General features: G+C 42.2%; 1 pseudogene; it reads left to right on the forward strand.

The window, feature by feature from the left end:
* Nucleotides 1–700: 700 nt before the first annotated feature.
* On the forward strand, nt 701–1,182 carry LOC103747633 (annotated as a pseudogene).
* The last annotated feature ends 5,958 nt before the right edge of the window (nt 1,183–7,140 follow it).

The raw sequence follows: 7,140 nt of genomic DNA on the forward strand, positions 1-7,140 counted from the left end.
ACTATAATCCCTTTTCCCTCAAATAAGCCATAGGCCTAAAGTATGACTCTGACCCCCCTTTCTGTGTTGGAGTCAACAATGAAGAACTCCCCTGACCTTCCACATGTGATAGTTGATGATAAAATCCTCATTCCAGTTGGACTGACTGCTGAGACGAAAGCTTCACTGGAGCAGTGTGCTGGATAGCTTTAGTGTCAACTTGACACACCTGGGTTGAGGGAGCCTCAATTGGGGAATTTCCTCTATTGGACTGGCCTGTGGCCATGTCTGAGGGGGCATCTTCTTGATGAGTGATGTGGGAGGGCCCAGCCCACAGTGGGTGGTGCCACCCCTGGGCAGGTGGGCCTGTGTTGCATAAGAAAGTAGGCCAAACAGGGGCCAGGGGAACAAGCCAGTAAGCAGTGTTCCTCCATGGCCTGTGCTCCAGCTCCTGCCTCCAGGTTCCTGCCCTGAGTTCCTACCTTGGGCTCCTTGATGAACTGTGACCTGGGAGATGTAAGCTAAATAAACCCTTTCCTCCCCAAGTTGGTAGTGGTCAGAGTATTTGTCACTGCAATGAAGAACAAACTAGGACAAGCAGTCTCTGCATATCATGGGGAGATAGACGCTACTGCCTTTGATTGGCCTTGGTCCTCACAGCTCCAAGAAGAAACAGGATCTTGATGAGCTCTATGAGCTGGAGCTCAAAGCTTTGCAGATTATGAACCAGTTTGGCCCCTCAGTCCTAATCAACCTCTCCAATTTCTCATCTATAAAACCAGAACCAGCCAGCACACCTCTACAAGGCTCCATGGCCAATAGCACTACTGTGGTAAAGATTCCGGGCACTCCTGGGACAGGCAGTTGCTTGAGCCCTGAAAACAATCAGGTATTGACCAAGAAGAAATTACAGGACTTAGTAAGAGAAGTGGACCCTAATGAGCAGTTGGATGAAGATGTGGAGGAGATGCTACTGCAGATCGTGACTTTAGTGAGAGTGTGGTGACAGCAGCCTGCCAGCTCGCTCGGCATCGCAAGTCCAGCACCCTGGAGGTGAAAGATGTCCAGTTGCATCTAGAGCACCAGAGGCATATGTGGATTCCAGAATTTGGCTCTGAAGAAATCAGACCCTACAAAAAAGCTTGTACCACAGAAGCTCATCAACAGAGAATGGCCTTGATTCAGAAAACAACCAAGAAATAACTTTTGGAAAGTCAGGGAATGGACAATAGTGTATTTGGAGATACTTGAGCTGAGACCTCAGCCATCTCATCCTTGGAATATTTTTAGAATGCTTTACAGAGAGGCATTTTTTTTTATTAACAATGAAGCAATATCTAAAATGACTGAGAAGATCTGCCAAAAGAATAAAGCCTCCTACCCACCCCCCCAGCAAAAAATCTTCATTCCTGAGAAGCTGGACCACATGCCCAAGGGGAGGGACTGCTGCACAGAGACCAAGAAGAATCTGCCTGGACAGGCTTTGCTGGGTTCTCCACCTAGTCTATTAGATCAGATCAAACTCTATTTGCCCAGCACATCACACCTGTCCATTCTTGATCAAGCCCAAACACAGAAGTAGGCAGTTTTCCCTAGGCCTTTGGTCTTCATGTTTGAAGTGCTGCTAAAATTTAAGTTACATTTGTTAAGCTTTTTCCCTGTTTATTATTGTCCATTTTATTTCAGACCTAAGTACAAGTCCTAAGAAGGCTGAGGAAACTTTCCCTCCCTTGTATTGGTGAAAGTCACTCAATCAGTGAGTAAACACAGATCATCCTCTTCTTTGAGTCATAAAGTACTTTTTATTACAGGTGGAAATATCCCAGGGCTTTCCATTTTCTCAGGCAGAGATCCATATTGTTTCTGAGTTGTGTGTGTGTGTGTGTGTGTGTGTGTGAAAATATATGTAGTATGAGTGTGTGAAATGCATGAAACCTTTTTTTTGGTCTTTTTGAAGCAGGGTCTCCCTGTAGCCCTAGCTGTCCTGGAACTCACTATGTAGACCAGGCTGGCCTTGAACTCACAGAGATCTGCCTGCCTCTGCCCCTCAAGTGCTGGGACTACAGGCTTGTGCCACCATGCCCAGCTGTGAATCTTTTTTTAAAAAAAACCTTTGTGTGGGTGCATATTCATCTGTGTGAGTGTAGGTACACATGTGCCATGGTACATGAGTGTAGATCAGAGGGAAACCTTGAGTGTTGATCCTTACCTTCTACCTTGCCTATTTTTTGTTGCTCACTATGGCATAAATGAGGTTAGCTGGTGGGCAAACTTCTGAAGATTCTCCTGTGTCCAGCTCCCATCTTACTGTAGAAATGTTGGGGTTCCAGATGTGAACACCATGCCCAGGTTTACATGGGTTCTGGGGATTTGAACTCAGGTCTTCATGCTTCCATGGCAAGTGTTTTGCCCACTGAGTTCTCCCCACACAATCTTTTTTTTTTTTTTTTTTTTTTTTTTTTTTTTTTTTTTTTTTTTTAGGGTCTCCCTGTAGCCCCAGCTGGCCTGGAACTTACTATGTAGACCAGGCTGGCCTCTAACTCACAGGGATCCGCCTGCCTCTGCCTACCAAGTGCTGGGATTATAGGTATGTGTCACCATGCCTGGCACAGCCGTCAATCTTAAAGTTGTAAAAACCTGACATCTGAAACAGACTGAAGAGCTTGGAAAGTCATAGTATTATGGACAGGAAATCCTCAAAAACTAGAATTCAAAATAAATGTCCAAGCAAGCAATCAATACAATTTGGCCAGCACACAAATTGGCAAGGAGAACAGACCATGGTACTTCAACAAATTGCATTTCATCTCGTAGATATGCTTTATCACATCCTGGCATGCAGGATCAGTCCAATCGCCAGATTCCTATAGAAGTTTTAAAATTATTTTGCTTGATTTAATAGTCTCACTTCTTAAAGTATTCCAAGAGGTAGCATAGCATAATGTCAATTGAAAACCAGGAAGCACAATTATTTATTTAAACTGTTGGCTGGCCTCATATATTTATGGACTATTTAACATTTCCATGCTTCAGTGAGATAATCCCATGTCCTTGGTAAAGCTTGTGGTTCCCTTGCTTGTTTTCAGAGTCTTTTGGGTTAACTAAAATGTTTTCCAACTTCAGCTCATATCAGTAAATATGGCTTGGGCAGCTCTATCCCCACCCGAACAGATCCATGATCTCTCCTGTCATTCAAGCATCTCTAGAGTTGCCATGAAGTTTATGGAAGAAGAAAGAGCTCAAAGGCAGAATTATACTTTTAATATTTTTTTATTATTTTTATTTTATGCATATGAATGTATTGCCTGCATATATGTAAGTGCACCCATGTCATGCAATGCCTTCAAAGGACGAAGAGGGTGTTGGATTCCCCAGAACTGGAGTTACAGACAGTTGTTAGCCACCCTGTGGGTACTGAGATTCAAACTCCGGTCCTCTGCAAGAACAGCCACTGCTCTTAACCTCTAAGTCATCTCTCCAGCCCCCAAAATTACACTTTTAAGAACTGCATAATCAGAGCTGGGAGAGATGATTCAAAGATGAAGAGAACTGCTGCTCTTGCAGAGGTCCCAGTTTGGTTCCCATCACTCTCACTGTGGCTCACAGCATTCTGTAATTCTGCTAAATGGACATAGCTTTAACCAATTCCTAATGACTTATTGCTATACCCATAGACTAGTACATATCTGAACCCTCGTCAGAGAAGCTTCTTCATGCAGTGGGTGGTGATTAACACAGACTCACAACTGGTCAACATGCAGATGATAGGAGACTGTGGGAACTCAGCCCTAGATGGGACATTCCACACCCCCTACTCCCAAGGCTCGGGGAACCATCACAGAAGAGGCAGAAAGATTAGAAGAGCTAGAGGCTGTGGATGACTACAAGGAAACAGTGTTTTCTGGGCACAACAGGGCAGTTGCACAAATGAACTCACAGTGGTTGTGAAGCACTTCTCCTCCTCCTCCTCTTCTTCCTCCTTTTCCTTCTTTTTTGCAACAGGGTTTCCTTGTAGCCCCAGGCTGATCTCTATCTCATAGGGAGCTAAGCCTCCACCTTCCTGATACTGGGATTAAAGGAGTGTGCCATCACTTCAGGCAGTACTTCGTGTTTTTTGAGTCTTTCACTGGCCTGAGGATGACCAAGGAGGCGGGGCTGACTAGCCAGCAAGCCCAAGTATCCACCTGTCTCTGCCTCCCCAGAGAAGGGATTGCAAGCTCATGCCACCATACCCAGCTATTTTATTTTACATGGTTCTGTGAATCAAACTTATGTTCTTATGCTTATGTGGCAAATACTTTATCAGTTGAGCTATGTCCCAGTCCCATGTATATTTCTTTAACAATTGCACTGGGAATAATGAATTCTACTTTCAGTCCTTTACAATCTAAAAGACAGGTGAATTTGTAGGAATTTATGATAGATATTTCTGACATGCAAGCAGAACAACCAATTAATATCAGCTAGTAAATAAGAACAAAAAGTTCTTCTGACATTTAGCTGAGATCCGTTCACTTTCCTTATGTGATGATCTCCTAAAGGTCAAGATTAGAAGTGCTGTCTCTGTAGACACAGGAGAGGATGTCAACATACTCACTAAAAGACGCTCTGAGATTCTGCCCCATCCTTAATACAAAGTGGAATGTTCTCTTTTTATCCATGGTCTTTTATATCTCCGATCAGATTTCGAGGGTCAGATTCTGCCCTGCATTTTGTAATTTCTTTGTGAAAGTCCACATTGGCAGGAAAGATCTCACTTGAGACCTGCTAGTACTTGTTTCATCCTAATGCTCCTGAGATCAAAAACGTCTACCACTTCAGCTTGTGAGGACACACCTTCCAAAGGACTTAAGCCCATCATACATGAGATGGGAAAAATCACAGATGCACATGATTTGTGCTTGGCAGGAGCATAGATGCCTTTTAAGATATTAGATTTTCCAGTTGTGTTGCCTAGTGGTGCGTTGCCAAAAGTGGAGAGGCCAGGATGGCTTGGGTATATATGAACAGCATTCTGTTCATGCAGGGGAATGCTATGTTTTAATTGGAAGAATATCTTGTAAAGTCTTGGACCAGCTGTGGTAGGTTGTATAAACAGCCATCCTCCTTATCTGCACTCTGACTTTCTGCAGCTTCAGCTTAGCCACATCTACAGCCTCCTCCTAGACATCATGGATAAAGACTACTGTATTAAGAGTCAGGCTATCAGTCCGTGGGCCCATTGTTATCCTACCATGTAACAAGGCACTTGAATTTCCTTAGATTTCAGTTTCCTGATCTATAATATGTGGGTGATCATATTTCTGGATATATGATATGTTTAATAATCATAATATGAGATATGTAAGAGTACTACACAAACTTAACTGTTTACATATTTTTGATTCTGCAGAACTCTTTTTTTTTCTTTTTTCTTTTTTCTTTTTGAGACAGGGTCTCCTTGTAGCCCCATCTGGCCTGGAACTTATTATGTAGACTAGGCTGGCCTCAAACTCACAAAGATCTGCCTGCCTCTGCCTCCAGAGTAGTGGGATTAAAGGCATGTGCCACCATGTCCTGCTGTGTAAACTCTTAAAGCTTGAGGATCCAAGAACTTTCTGTACTTGTCTATCTGATAAACCCAAAGTTATAAAATGTAAAAAGAGTGTCCCTTGCAACTTGTCCTGTGCTGCTTATGTCACCAAGGATCTGTGTGCAGCAAGTAAAAGGATTACCTGACCTGGGCCAAGAAACCTCAGACTATACTTGAGTTTGGTGGCAACTCTTACTTTCAGGAGGCTGTTGAGAACTGATTTTTTTTTAAAAAAATCTTGAACACAAGAGTAACTCCTAAAGTTCTATCCTTTTGTAGAATTCTGATATTTTATATTTTCCTACAATACTAATTGCTATGGAGGGCTCTGTATGGAGTGGGAATTGCAATTATAATCATACAAGAAATATTGAGGTATATGAATACAAAATTAGGAAGACGTTCTTCTGTTTTACTTCCTAGAGTTGACCCTGACTAGCTAGATGCCACCGATTATAAGGTCAAACTCCCTGGAGCCATGATGAGATGTATATACCAAAAATCCCACCTGCAGGGCTAATGAGGCAGGCTTGTCCTGGAGTTCCCAGAGGCAGCCTAAGCAGAGGCCCAGACTGGGTAACCTCATTTCATTGCTTTAAAATGGCCTACTGCTTGAGGAGGTGGATGCACTTACTAGCTGTAATCCCAACCTTTGGAAGGTAGAGGTAGGAGGATCATGAGTTTGAGGCCATCCTGGGCTCCATAATGACAGCCTTCTCAAAAAGCCTAAGGGGCTAGAGAAATGACTAAGTGGTTAAGAGCACTGGCTGCTCTTGCAGAGGACCCCAGTTCAGTTCTCAACACCCACATGACAGGTAACAACCATATAACTCTAGTTCCAGGGAATCTGATGCCCGCTTCTGGCCTCCATGGGCACTGCACACATATGGCCTTACATGCAGGCAAAATAGTCATACTCATAAAGTTTTAAAAAGAAATAAATAAAAGCCCAACTAAATAACTGCATAACAAATTGCCTCTTACTTTGGAGAAAGGTTCTAAACCTGAACTCCCCAGGAAATCGGTGAATAAATAAAGTATTTAAAAAAATTAGATTCTATTTTGAACCTGTTCATAAACAAGAGGCATTTGACATGAAAAAAAAAGTTACTTTTGACTTAGATGTTATATATTTTAACCCTATTTTTGTAGTTGAGATAGGAGACAGGACACCTTAGATAAATCATTTATTTTCTGAGTCTCAGGTTTTTCATCACTGAATTTGGACAATAGCTATTTTTCAAATTTATTATATAGATAATGCATTAAATATATCTGTTGTATAGTAGGGATTCAATAAATGGTCATTATTACAAATTGATGAAAATGTATTTCTAAAATGTTATGGTTCTTAGCTGTCAAATGTAGCTAGGAATAGGTCTAGGGGTGGATCTCAGTGGTGGAGTACTTGCCTACTATGCTCAAGGTCCTGGATTCCATTTCCAGTGCCAAATAAATGAAATAAGTGTGTAGAATTTCAGAATTGAATGAAATATTTGAAAAATGTGTTCTCAGGTTTTAGAGGTTTAACCTCTAAAGTGATGGACCCTTTATAAAAGTTTTCCTTTGTAGACCTTGTTGCTTGCTAC

The sequence above is a fragment of the Nannospalax galili genome, unplaced genomic scaffold (assembly GCF_000622305.1).
Source record: "Nannospalax galili isolate Female #2095 unplaced genomic scaffold, S.galili_v1.0 scaffold100, whole genome shotgun sequence".
Lineage (NCBI taxonomy): Eukaryota > Metazoa > Chordata > Mammalia > Rodentia > Spalacidae > Nannospalax > Nannospalax galili.